General features: G+C 33.1%; 1 pseudogene across 1 annotated transcript; it reads left to right on the forward strand.

Annotated features, from left to right (window-relative positions):
• Nucleotides 1-5,349: 5,349 nt before the first annotated feature.
• LOC137717203 (uncharacterized) lies at nt 5,350-10,061 on the forward strand (annotated as a pseudogene). The gene is made up of 5 exons (XR_011065764.2): nt 5,350-5,655; nt 6,650-6,732; nt 6,890-6,993; nt 7,772-7,836; nt 8,577-10,061. The product of XR_011065764.2 is annotated as an uncharacterized LOC137717203 (transcript).
• The last annotated feature ends 4,219 nt before the right edge of the window (nt 10,062-14,280 follow it).

The following is a 14,280-nucleotide window of genomic DNA, read 5'->3' on the forward strand; positions in this document are numbered from 1 at the left end:
CTCATCATGGGATTGCTCTAGCCCAGTGAGCTCCCAAAAGACCTCGTGCTAGGTAGAGATGAGAATATACATATAAGGATCACACCCCTGGGCGATGTGGGATGTCACGATCCACCCCCTTTAGGGGCCCAATGTCCTTGTCGGCACACACGCGGCCAGGGTTAGGCTCTGATACCAAATTGTCACATCTCAGCCCAGGCGGGACCACTTCCCGAGCCCGCTCCACCACCGTAGCACGATATTGTCCGTTTTGGGCCCCGACCACACCGATCACGCCCAGGACCACTTCACGGGCCCGCTCCACCACCGTAACACGATATTGTCCCCTTTGGACCCCGACCACGCCCTCACGATTTTGTTTCTGGGAACTCACACAAGAACTTCCTAATGGGTCACCCATCCTAGGAGTGCTCTAGTGCGCTACTCACTTAACTTCGGAGTTCCCATAGAACCCGAAGCTGGTAAGCTCCCAAAAGGTCTCGTGCTAGGTAAGGATGAGAATATTCGTTTAAGGATCACTCCCCTGGGCGATGTGGAATGTCACATTCATCACTTAAGATTTTGCTAACAAAAAGTTGTCAAGGAAATTTGGTCCCACAAAGGGTGTCGCTGCAAATGTCGCTGCAAATTTTGTTCGACGACTTTTTAATATTTGTTGTGCAAATAGTGCTCACTCAATGATAATATTTTGTTGAATAAAGTGCGTTGACCAAGTTGGCCCGACGGACCAAACTCATGACGCCATTATTTCGTTGGGTTTTCATAAATAAAATATTTATATTATTTTGCTCAACAAAAATATTTCAACAATCAGTTTATTTTATTTTATTTTTGAAAATGTATTAATCTAAAAAAAATCAGTACTAAAAAAAAGTATTTAATTCGATTAAAAAAATATTTGTACAAATGTATACAAGAAATCCTAAACTAACTACGAATATTGCAGTGGTTCGATGGATGGCAACTGAAAGTCACTCGGAAGATCGGGGAAGCGAATGACAAAGGTTGTCATTGCCTGGGCTATACAAGAAATGTATTGTTGAAACTGGTACTATTGCTGGTACGCAGGACTTTCTTGCTGGCTCGCTAACTCCATCTCTAGATGCGCTCCTTTATAATAAATTACAAAGAAATAAGATTTTATTTAATAAAATAGAAGAAAAATGGATGAGAACCTAATTTTATTAAAAACAAAAAATTGGAATTAAAATAAAAAAAGACTTATCAGAAATGTCGGACTTTGAATATAAATGGAAATATTTTTGCTCATCATACTAAAGTGGTGCTAATACTCACCACCATATTTATCACAACTAGATGAGTTTAAATAGTGAGCCGATCACCCAAAATAAATGGCAAATTGCCCTTTTATTGCAATGCTTCCAAAAAATTTGGTATAGCCCATCAAGACGACCTAAGAGCAACTCCAGCCATATCTTTTAGGTTGGCACCCAAAAAAACCCCTCAACCCTTAAAAATAGGCAAGCCCAAAGTTCAAGCTAGTTTGTAGGCTGACCCAAAATGGGTTGAGGTAGGAACCGGCCTATCTGGCGTCATGCTAACGCCAGCATGACGTCAGAGGGCAACACAATTTTTTTTTTTGTTTTTGCATCAGGCGTGTGGGAAACACGTGCGCATGGCTACGCGTCCCCGACAAGGTGACATGTGCTGGGCCCACGCCACAGGCGCACTAAAAGGGCGCGAGACGTGGGCCACGTGGCTAAACCTCGGTCGTTGGATTTCTGACGGCTAGTTTTTTGGGCTGTTGGATTTCCAATGGTAAAAAAAAATTTGAAATTCAAACCCAACGGCTAGTGACGTGATACAATCTGGACCGTTAGATTTTCAGATCAACAGTCCAAATTTTTTGACGAAAAAAAAAAAAGTCAGAAATTAATAATATTGTTTGATAAATAAAATAAATGTCAGAAATTTAAAATAATTTTTTTATTTTATTATAAAAAAAAACTAATAATTTTTTAATAAAATGGACAAGGCTATTTTGTTTTAGTGATAGAGATGCATTTATCCAATTACTATTCATTACAATTATTTATTATTTATTTGAATGGATTAAATGAATTTTGAGCCAGCTCATTTTTTAGGGATGGATTAAATGAAGTCTGCGATTTCCGTTGATATGAATCCATAAGCTCATTGGTTGGGGCGCCCACACTAATTAAAGAACTTTGGGAGGTTGGTGGTTCGAATTCGACTAGATCCGATTTGTTTTGAGCCCGTACTTGAATTATTTCGTAAATTGATAAGTTAACTTTAATTATTTTGTAAATTGATAATTTTTTTTTTTATTTTTTTATTTTTATAAACGATGAGATAATTTACACTAAAATTTATAGATTATGGATGATTAAAGTCATTTTGCTGTAATAGATGATGTTTTACCCTAACGACAGGAATTATGCTTTTGAACTCTGGTGAAGATTCGATCCTCATCAATCTCTCTCTCTTTTTGCAATTAACATGTTAACCCACGGATGCTATTGCTTGTGAAAAATTTCCAATAGTTGTGTTGTGTTGTTGGTTTGCGTAAAGACACCCACCACTTATCCAATACGTCCACCACAAAGTGATGCCAACTCCCTGGCTTTACATTTCCTCCTCTATATTAATCACACTATTTGGTTCTATATCCAGATGGAAGATTAATCTACCGAGAAAACTTCAGTAAAGTTGTATGACTAGGTGAAATTTGTGCAAGATTGGGTGACGTGGTTTGGGCACATTGTCATTCTTCTTATCTTTTCAATATTTTATTTCATTACTTTTGAAATTTTCATTCAGCTTGAGTTTGCAATAAAAGAACCGAAATACCTATTCAATTTGTCTATGTAACTTATCTGGAGGGAAGCTCAATTTACATAATTTGTGGTTTAGGTGGCATGTCTCAAATCTAGTACCAAAAAAATTACCATACAAAGGTTGACGTAAACGTCATATTTCTCTCCCTATCTCTCTCCCCTGGTTCATATTCCCTTGTCGGGATATCTACGGACTTGGAACCGCCAAGTTTTCATAACAATGTAAATCTGGTGGTTCATTTCTCATCAATCCGTCAAGGTATGTGATCAATCCGCTTAAATTTATCCCTACGCTGCTTGTTCTTACCTGGCTATGTTTGTTGACTGATTTTCTCATATCGTTTTATCGGTAACTGTTGCTTTCAGTCGATTACCCGGTATTGTCCACTGGATCGGATTTGGTAGTTGACCCGGTTGTGATGATTACGGTGGACGGTGAAGATGAATTTCCATATAATACAAGTATATAAGTCTGATGAAATTATGGATCTAGGCTGACCGAGGGATACAAGGAAAGAATCTGTGAAAAAAAAATGTGTGCGCTCTCGTTCTTTCTGTTTTATTTTTCTTGCATTTTGGTCTATGCTTGCATATCGTGCCAATTTCAATTAGCTTACATGGAGAAGGCGGATTCCGATTTGGCTTCACGGAGAGGTACTAACTTCGATTCGTTACTTAATAATTAAAATTGCAGCTCTCAATTAACTTATACTCAATGATTACCTGCAATGCAGTTATATAATTGATTATAAGGAATTTTAACGAAAAATTCTTGGTATTATTCATTTTAACGAAAAATCACATTTTTACACTAAAAAGTCAATCCTGATACTATTCACTTTACCCTTTATTTTGTTCTTATTGTTAAAACTCAAAGTTTTCAAGCATTTTTCATTAGTTTTTATTTGATTCTATCACTTTAAAAACTACGTGAAGAAAAATCTACAAGAGTTCGGTTCAGCTAGTGATGTATAGAAACAAATTAGGATTCAATTGGTTGCAATTGGTTGCGCACGCTAAATCATGTTATATTTTAGTATAACGATAAACGTTGCTACATTATGTTGTAACTCTTGAGGATCTTTCATATTCCGTAAAATGTTGTTGCTCAGTATTCATTTATGCTTTAGTATGTATACGTCTATTTTCCGTATTCAAGTTTGGTGAATGATATATAGATACATACGAAGAAAACTGCTGATAGTCTCTGACTCTCTTAAGCTCCTTTTGAGCTTATCGCATCTTTTGTTGGATGATTCCCAGTGACATCAGAAATAAAGCATTTAGGCTTGTATTATTTGGCGCCTACTTCCGTTTGCTTTGTTTCGTACTATGATACATGCATTTTCTATACCATTACTTCACACCGCAGTAATGACTTGTAGAGACTAGTTTAATAGATCCTTTTGTAATAGTTTAGGGAATTGGATCCCATCCTGATCCACTTTGTGCGAATTCTAGGAATTCTCATATCATAGTCATTCATCGTGTATCGTGCGTTCAGAAATTATTTAATTTTTTTTATTTAAAATTAAACACAAATATTATCTGATAATATTTGTGGGGATTCATAGGATCCTAACAAAATGGATCCGGAGAGAATCTTCTTCCATAGTTTAGAGAGGAAATCAGCAGTTGAGGTACAAGTTCGGGTCGGTTGGCAGAATGCTCCAGTAGTATCAAATGGGGAAAAATGGTGTAGGTGGGCATGTCTTCGATTTCCCTTGACATTGGCTAGGCACTTGCAAATTGGACGATGCAGCAACCACCGCTTATCGAATACGTTCACCACTTGGACATAGTGGTGCCGACTCACTGGTTTTACTTTTCCTCCTCTGTGTAAGTCACACTATTTGGCTCTATATTTGGATGGAAGACTAATGTGTCAATAAAACTTCGGTAAATTTGTTTGATTAGAAAAACTTACATCAGGTGAAATTAGTGTAATGTTGGGTGGAATTAGAATACATGGAAAGTTCATGTGTCGATGAGGTTCGGCTGCCTTTTCCTTGAAGTTTATTTGTTTTGAATATGATATGTGTGTTTGGTTTGTGTGCAAGAGAATGACTTCTTAAGTGTAAAAAACCGAGTTTTGTCAAATTAATCCTCGGAAGATGATTTGTTTAATCTCCTTTTCCTCTCATGTAAGCTATGATTATTTGTTTATGTTTCTTCATTTTTGCGATTTGTTCATGCACTTCATCAACAAGGAAAATGTAGCAAACCCAATGGGCTGGTGAAAGTAACAAACCCTACGGTTTAAATGTGTTGTAACTGTAAACCCAAAAACCCATGTCATAAAGTCATTTCTTACTTTCCCTAATACTAGATAAAGCGCGCACATCTCTGTATACTAAAACTCAGTGAAGTGGGTACTGTGGATGACCAGTGAGCGGACGATTTTGCCCCTCGAATTTTCCTCTGTTTTGCCTGCTGTTGCCTTCTTTGTACAGTCGACTAACTCTTCTGCTTATAGAAATGCCCCTGCTTTTCTCTTTTCTTACCGTTTGTCTCACCCGTTGGCCATTTTTCTGGTTGACGGATTTGCCCCATAGGTTTTTTTTTTATGATTTATGATTGGTTTTGGTGGTTCCTGCAGGAAGAAGGGGGAATTGACTGTGCCACGTGTTGGTCATTGTGTTGTGTTCTTTTTGGGGTTTATCTTGCTTCGTTTCCATTTTCTTTCCTTGCCTCGTTCCCTCTTCTCTGTCGCTCTCGGTTTGTTTTTCCTTTTGTTCTCCATTGTCTGCTTCCCTTTCGCACGGTTTTGTGTTTTGGTCTTCTCAACCCCGCTTTTCTCGCTTCACAGCTGCTTCATTCTCTGGACAACTCTGTGGTACGTGATTTTCTTTCCATTTTTATCTTCCTTTGTAGATTTTGTGTTAGTTTGTGAAATGGGTTTTCTTCTGTTGTGTTTTGAGAGATTGAGTGATGGGTTCTTATGGATTTTAGTGTTTCGAACTCTGAGAGGAGTTGCTCCCTGTGGAGAAGTCCGGGTTTCAGTGGGTTTTCTTCTGTTGTGTTTAGATAGATTGGGTGATGGGTTCTTATGGGTTTTAGTGTTTTAAACTCTGAGAGCAGTCGGTGCCTGTTGGGAGAGAGGTATGGGTTTCAGTTTTCAAACTAGAGGAAAAAATGGAAAATGTTGATATGGGTTTGTCAAAAATTTTGAAATAAAAAAGGCTTTCATGGGTTTTAGGTTGTGCTTTTTAATCACGGTTTATGGGTGCTGTGATACATAGTTAGGGTAATCAGTAGGTTTATGAACTGACCTAAGAAGTAAAGCTAAATAGTTAAGTTGTCCTGCGATTTTTGTTTCTGGGTTCCTTCAAATTTATTAGTATTTTTGTATGAAATCTGCTCTTTTCGGCCGGAGGCCATTGTTGTTCCATGTTAAGCACCAAAGGAACGCAACTGAATTGTCTTCCAATTTAAATTTATTTATTTTATTTTCATTTTTTGGGGTTATCGATTGTGGTTTTGTTTTAGTTTTTCTTTTTGTTTAAGGTTACTATGATGTTTTTTGTAAATTTTTGTTGCTTGAACATGGTGCATGGTCTAATATGTTTAAATTCTTTTTTTTTTTTACATGAACTTTTGTTATTCTTTTTCGTTTAGTTCATTTGAATTCATTTTTAAAGTCTGTTGATCAAAGAAGTGTCAAAACTAAACAGGTTTTCTAGATGTATTTTATTGGATTTCAGTAGACAAATGTATCTTTGTTGATCAATCTTATCTCTGTGTGATCATTCTCTTCGTGTTATAAATATTCAAGGCTGCAATTTTCTTTCTATCTTTATATTAATTTTTTTTTTCTTTTATGATTGCAGGTTTTTGATAAAATTCACCTTCACAGACTGACTAAAAATATATAAAGGCTGTTGGTGATTGGTATAAAGACAAAATAAAAAAGGTATGAATAAAATGTTTCAGATTATATGATTAGATTTGATTTTGTAATGTACAAGATTCTCTTTATATTTTTCAGATTAAATGGGTTTAGGACTGTATTGGTTAAATCTAATTAAATTTTTGGAATTTGCTATGAACAATATTTTGGTTCATTACAGGGCTTGGTGGTTCTACTTTTGAAATGCACAGGGTTGAGAAAGAAAAAAAAAGGAAAAAAAAAGACAATTTTGTTGGCAATCAATATAAAGACAGAATACAAAAGGTATTGTTGGATGATATCATTTGGTTTCAATTTGTGACCTGTGATTTGCAATATGGATTAATAATGTAAAAAAAATTTATTCGTGCTTATTGTCTATTTTCTTCTTTTTTTATATATTTTTTTTCCATGATTGATTTTGAATAAATTAACATTTGTTTCTGATGTAAGTGGCAATTTATAATAGATCAGTATGTCCCGTGTTTCTTTTTAGGCTTAACTTTTGTTAATCATGTAGTTGGTTTTTTTTATAATTGTCAAGACGATGATTAATTTATAAGGTGTTTATATGTGTAGGCAATTGGATTAGTGTTTTGATGAGGTTTTTAATTTTTAACGGTGTGTTAAATTACGTATGTAGAAAGTTATCGTTTAATTCTTATAACTATGAGAGGAGAGACATTTGCTCTAATGGAATTGATCATAAAACGTTATGGGCAAAAGTGGATGTGGTGAAAACATCTGATTTTAAATAAAATTTCCCAACTATGTTCTGTGTTAGTCTTTTTTTCTGTCTTTCTCTCTCTTTATATATAAATATATATTTAAGTATTGATAAATACGTGTGCACACACATATTCTAAGGTTAAAATTTGACTTCTTATAAAAGATACGGTTTCCTCCTGAAAGTTATGAGGAAGAGAAAGCAGAGTAAAAGAAATAATTATAATCTACAGTCTTGGTTATCAATTGGGTAAATGTAGGCTTCTCTGTCTCTGTAAATTTGTATTGGTTTTCTGTTTTAGGTTGATTTAATTAATGGGGTCTGTTTTTGTTTCAGATTAATTTGGTTGCTGTTAGAGTAATCAAACATTGAAAGCTTGGAACCAGTGATCTTTCAAAGAGGTTGGTTGTTTTCATTTTTGTCTTTTTAGTTGTATAAATGTGGTAATATGGTTGGTTGTCTACATTTATAATTGCAATATTTTGTTCTGTTTCTTTTAGTTTAACTGTTTTGTTGACTGTTTTTTTTTTGTTATTGTTTTTTTTTTTTTTCAAATATGTTTTGCAATCCGGTGGTTCATAATCAGTTGTGATTATTAATTTTTCACTATGGCTGAAAAAATTATAAATGATGGGAGAACAGATGGTATAAAACGAAAGCAAAATATTGATGACACGGATTGTAATGCGGTTTTAGATTTTGACAGTCGGTCCAAAAAAATGTGTAGAATGAATTGTGTACAAGACTTTGAAAATGTTGTTCCGTATGCGGTTAATGCAACTCTTTTGCAAAATTTGTTGGTTGAGAATCGTTGTTCATCTAGCAAGGCACCTGTTAACAGTGATGAAATATTGAATCCTCTCTTGCTTAAAAAACAAGTGTACACACGTGATCAAAAAGGCAAAAACATTGTTAATTTGTCAGATAACATTGAAAACAGAGCATCGTGTGCTCAAGGTCGTGTTCTCATAAGGGTTAAGCATTTTCGAAAAAAATAGGACTGGTACGTTTCAAATTCGGTTATTTCATGTTTATGTTTAGTATTTGTTTGATCACGAGTTGTTGCTAATCTTTTCCTTTTGTTTTTATTTCTTTTTCTTCTTCTTCTTCTTTTTTTTTTTTTTTTTTTTTTTTTGTGTAGGTGTTGTGAAAGATTATGTGGACTTGGGTGATCAAAATTATAGGTGTGTACATTGTGGTGCATATTTTTGGTTGAAAGAATCTCTCAAACAAAGTTGGAAAAAAATTGAACCTGTTTTCACTCTTTGTTGTCAAGAAGGAAAAATTAAATTTTGAACCTCCAAAACCAACGCCAACTTTTTTAGATTGCTTGCTTGATCCAAATGGAGGTAAAACAAGTTTATCTTTTCGAGAAAATATTAGAGCTTACAACTCTATGTTTTCATTTACTTCTATGAGAGCAAAAGTTGATAACTCAATTAATGATGGATCAAGTCCTTACATTTTTAAAATTAGTGGTCAAGTTTGTCATTTAATGGGATCTCTTTTACCTATTGGCAATGAGTCTCCAAAATTTGCTCAATTATATGTTTATGATACATATAATGAAGTTCAAAATCATCTCAAAGCTTTTAATTTTGATGGAAAAAATGGAAGGCTTGATGAAAGAATTGTTCAAGAGTTGATTAAAATGTTTGATGAATTGAATGAGTTAGTCAAACTTTTTCGAACAGCAAGAGATAAATTTGAAACTCATGGTCTTATGAATTTAAGAATGACTTTATTAGGTAGGCAACCAAATGATGGGAAACAATATGATGAACCAACGAGTGATGAGATAGGTGGTTTAATAGTTGGTGATATAGGTTTGTCTGACTCTAATAGAGACATCATTATAGAATGTAAAAGCGAGGGATTAAAGAGTGTTACAAAATTGAATCCAAAATTTATGGCCCTTCAATATCCTAATCTTTTTCTGTATGGTGAAGACGGGTATAGGCCGGATTTAAAGTGGAATCAAAATTATAAAGGGCCGAAAACAAAAAGACAAAGGGTGCCTATGAGAGCTTATATAGCTTATCAAATTTAGGAAAGAGAACCATGTTTAACTACGCTGTTAAAAAGAGGTAGACTTTTTCAACAATATTTGGTTAATTCGTATGCAACAGTTGAGGAAGACAAGTTAGATTACATTAGACAAAGTCAAAAAAATTTGAGGAGTGAAATTTACAAGGGGATTTATGATGCAATATCAAGAGGTGATAATGATGCAAACAATTTTGGACAAAAAACTGTGTTACCTGCTTCGTATACAGGAAGTCCTAGATATATGATCAATAATTATCAAGATGCTATGGCTATTTGTAGAGAGTATGGTCATCTTGATTTGTTTATAACATTTACCTATAATGTAAAGTGGCCACAAATTATAAGAGAGTTTGAAAAAAAACCGGGTTACAAACCTGAGGATAGACCTGATATAATTTCTAGAATATTTAAAATGAAGCTTGATGATATGCTTGATTTCATCAAATTTGGACAGCCTTTTGGAGAGGTTGATGACATTTTATACAATTTGCGAAAAACTTTTGCAATTCCATATATGGTTGTACCACAAGATGAATTAAAAAATTGTGTGCTATTTGACAATTATTTTATTTTGTGATGTAGCAAATCCTCAAATTCTTTCTGAAAATTATTGGCAAAATATGTTTGATGACATTTTATACAATTTGCGAAAAACTTTTGCAATTCCATAAATGGTTGTACCACAAGATGAATTAAAAAATTGTGTGCTATTTGAATTAGAATTGCTTTTCAATAATGCATCAACTTCTTTAGAAAAATATTATTTACTAATGCCTGATGCAAATAAAATGTTAGAAATAAAAAATAAACTTTTAAGAGAAGAGTTAAATTATGATTGTGAAGAATTGTTAAAAAAACATAATATTTTGAAATTACAACTCAATCAAGATCAAAAATGTATCTATGATTGTGTTATAGAAACTGTGAATAAAAAAGAAAAAGGTCTATTTTTTGTCTATGGTCATGGAGGCATTGAAAAAACTTTTTTATGGGACACTATCATATGTAGACTCAGATATGAAGGAAAAATTGTTTTAGCAGTTGCATCATTAGGAATAGCATCGTTATTATTACCAGGTAGTCGAACAGCTCATTCTAGATTTAAAATACCTTTAGTTATTAATGATTCTTCAATTTGTGCAATAAAAAAGAAAACACATCTTGCTACATTAATTGAGAATACATATTTAATTATATGGGATGAAGCGCCTATGAATCATAAACATTGCTTTCACTTTCTGATATTTTATCACATTTACATGGTTCAGAGAATAAGATTCCCCTTGGTGGCAAACCTCTTTTATTAGGTAGTGATTTTCGACAAATATTACCTGTTATACCTGGAGGAACCAAAGAAGATATAATAAATGCTTCTTTAAATACTTCTTATTTATGGTCCCATTTTAAAATTTTTCAGTTGAAAGAAAACATGAGATTATCAAAAAGTGGAATTAGCGCTGAAGAAAAACAAAACATTAGTGATTTTGCAGATTGGATTTTACAAATAGGTGATGGAAAAATTAGTGATATAACAGATGAAAATAATTTGAATGATAAAGACACATCTTTGATTAAAATACCGACATATTTAATAGTTCATTCTTCTGAAAATCCAATTTCTTCCATTTTTTTGGTGACTTATCCCAATTTTGAAACTTCTTTTACCAATTTTGATTATTTAAGAGAACGTGCTATTATAACACTTCGAAACACAACTGTTACAGATTTAAACAATTATATAATTGAATTGTTACCGGGAGAACAACATGTGTTTCTAAGCTATGATTCGTTGTGTTCTTCCAATGGGAATGTTGAAAATTTAGAAGCATCATATCCTATTGAATTTTTGAATAAATTAGACTTCAATGGTCTACCTGCACATAACTTGACTTTGAAAATAGGAATGCCAATTGTGCTATTACGAAATCTGAATCAAACTTTGGGTTTATGTAATGGAACTAGATTAGTTATTACTCAATTATTTAATAAAATTATTGAGGCTAAAATACTTACTGGAAACAATGTTGGTTACAAAGTTTTCATACCAAGGATCACTCTTGCAGCAATTGAGAATAAGTGGCCTTTTGTTTTTAAAAGAAGTCAATTCCCAATTAGACCATGTTTTGCAATGACTATCAACAAAAGTCAAAGACAATCTTTGAGATAAGTAGGATTATATTTTCCTGAGCCAGTTTTTACCCATGGTCAGCTATACATTGCATTATCTAGCGTAACATCAAAAGGTCTCAAAATTTTGATATCTCATGGAGAAAATGATGTTAAAAATTATACTGCAAATATAGTCTTTAAAGATGTCCTTCAAAATTTACAGTCAAATTGTTAATTGTTATGCTTACCTACGCTTTGTCTATACACAATGAATTATGTGAGCAGGCCAAAGATAATGTACAAAACAAACATTAAACTTAGGTATGTTTTAATACATCTTTTTTTTTTAACTTTGCTCACATTATAGATTCTAATTATTTCAGCTTTATAATGTGTTAAGAGTGTTCATATCTGCATAGAAACACTGTTTAAATTTTCTTCCATTTTGTCTCCACATTGATTTACTCTCTTTGGATTTTTCCCATTTTCTTAAAGCATTTTTGTATTTCTTATTCAATTATTCAATAAATTTCTTTATTAATGATATTATGCAACGAAAATGTTATGTTTTTAAATTATTCAATTCTTGCTTGAACAATAAATCTACATTGTCGACATTTGGTATACTCTCTCTTTGATTATGTAACCGTCTGGATTTAAATTTATAAAATATGTGTATAAAAATACTACATTTACTTAAAAACATGTGAATGCTAATCTCTTTTTTTCTCCTTACTAGGTAGTCAGCCTGTTGAATCTCGCTTACTTGCACAGTTGATCACCTACTTTGTTTCATATGGAGGTACATTCCCATAACAATCAATAGTTTATTTAAAAAATTATAATTTATTGCTTTTTTCATGTATGTTTGCCGCTTAAATTAAGTTTTTGCTAACCCTTCTCTTCCGAGGAACTGGTTATTACTGATATATATCTGCAATGTCCGCTTTTCACCTGGTCACGATTAACTACTTCCTTACTCATAAATGGATTTAGTTGGACATCCAAAGGTATTATCAAAGATGTTGTAACCAAAATTGTTAAATCTATATATCCAACATTCTTATTATTGGTTAGATAGGTTAAACAATTGTACAATTCATATTATCTTCTTCTCCTCAATCAAAGGATATCGCGAAATATATCTATGATTAAAACATCTAGATTCATACTTTTGGATGTCCATCTTAAATCCTTAAAATGAATAACTAGGTAGTTTATCATCTATTTACAATAGGTGAAAAGAAGAAATTGTTTGTTTATATATTGATAACAGTCAGTTCATCTGAAGAGAAAACATGGGCATGACGGTGATGCCGCAAAAAATCAAAGCACAAACAACTCACTGATTCATATCTCTGTATACCACAGAGACACTAAATAAGGCATATCTGATCCATCTCTGAACATCATTTGTTACTATTTTTACAATTAAAAAAAAAAAACATGATTCACTTGCATCGCTTTCTACAACATGTTTCACATTTTCAGTTCATTATAAATAATGCTACTTACTTTGGTTACTTTTCTGTTACATTTATATCCCTCTACATTTTTTTCTGCGTTGAAACACCTTTAAACCAATGTTGAACAACGATGGCTCCTCTAAAACCCAACTCCTTACGTTGCCTGATCAAGATTTTGTCCTAATTTCCCATTGATAATTTTCTTTTTTTGGTTATTTCCCATTTTTAACCGATAGGTCTTTCTACGAACTTGCTGTGTACATATTTTTTTTCCTTCTCCACACACTATGGATTTCTCTCATTTAATTACAGTATCATGTGATTACAACTTTTCCTGTAGTTTTTAAAATCTCTGACAATAAATTTATGTCACTATTGACATTCTACATCTCTCTCACTTCCAAAAATTACAAGGTATGCTACCATTCCTTATTATATGCATATTTTTGATGTTGATAATTTTAACAAACATCCATTATGTCACCTGTATCCAGCTAAAAAACCTGGAGTTGTATAAAACACAAAACTACACTATAACAAATGAACATACTTTAACCAGCTCATTTCCACGTTCATTCGTTTAATTAAAATGTTGTTTCATAACAGGTTTGACCCTAATTTTTTCGTTGCGTTATAACAATGTAATTCTTGGTTGCACAAACTACGAGGTATGCTCCAACCTATTCTTTAACCAACATTATAGAATCCATGTTCTATTGAAAAATTTCAATATTCTGTGATGGAAAAGGTTATGATAAATTGCAAGGTAGAAATTCTTTTATGAGTTCTTCAGCTAATTTGGGGCATGTTTCTTTACGAGCTTAATTTCATCTAGAAACAAATAGTGTTTAGAATCACCAAGTCGTACAAAAAGTATTTTAAATTGTTTTTTAACCAATCTATTGCCAACTTTTCCAATGGGTTTCTTATTTTATTTTCCATTATTTTGCACGAAACCAAAGCCTTTCCATGCTCAAGAGTTAATGTGTGCTTAAGAATTAATCTGTTTTGTTTGATCATTATGTTATAATACCATATGTGGTTGCAAGTTTGAAAAATGTAGGGAAACAGATCAGTTATGAACAAATTAGCATGGTTCATCCTAATGCTATATAAGTTAGGTTCCTGATTTCTTTCCTCATTTCTTCATTGGTGATTTGTGTTTTTAGTGACTTTCCATTCTTGGGTAATAAGTTTTTGTCAAGAGAATCTGTTCAGTTC

The sequence above is a fragment of the Pyrus communis genome, chromosome 15 (genome assembly GCF_041283825.1).
Source record: "Pyrus communis isolate YQ-2024b chromosome 15, ASM4128382v1, whole genome shotgun sequence".
NCBI classification, from domain to species: domain Eukaryota; kingdom Viridiplantae; phylum Streptophyta; class Magnoliopsida; order Rosales; family Rosaceae; genus Pyrus; species Pyrus communis.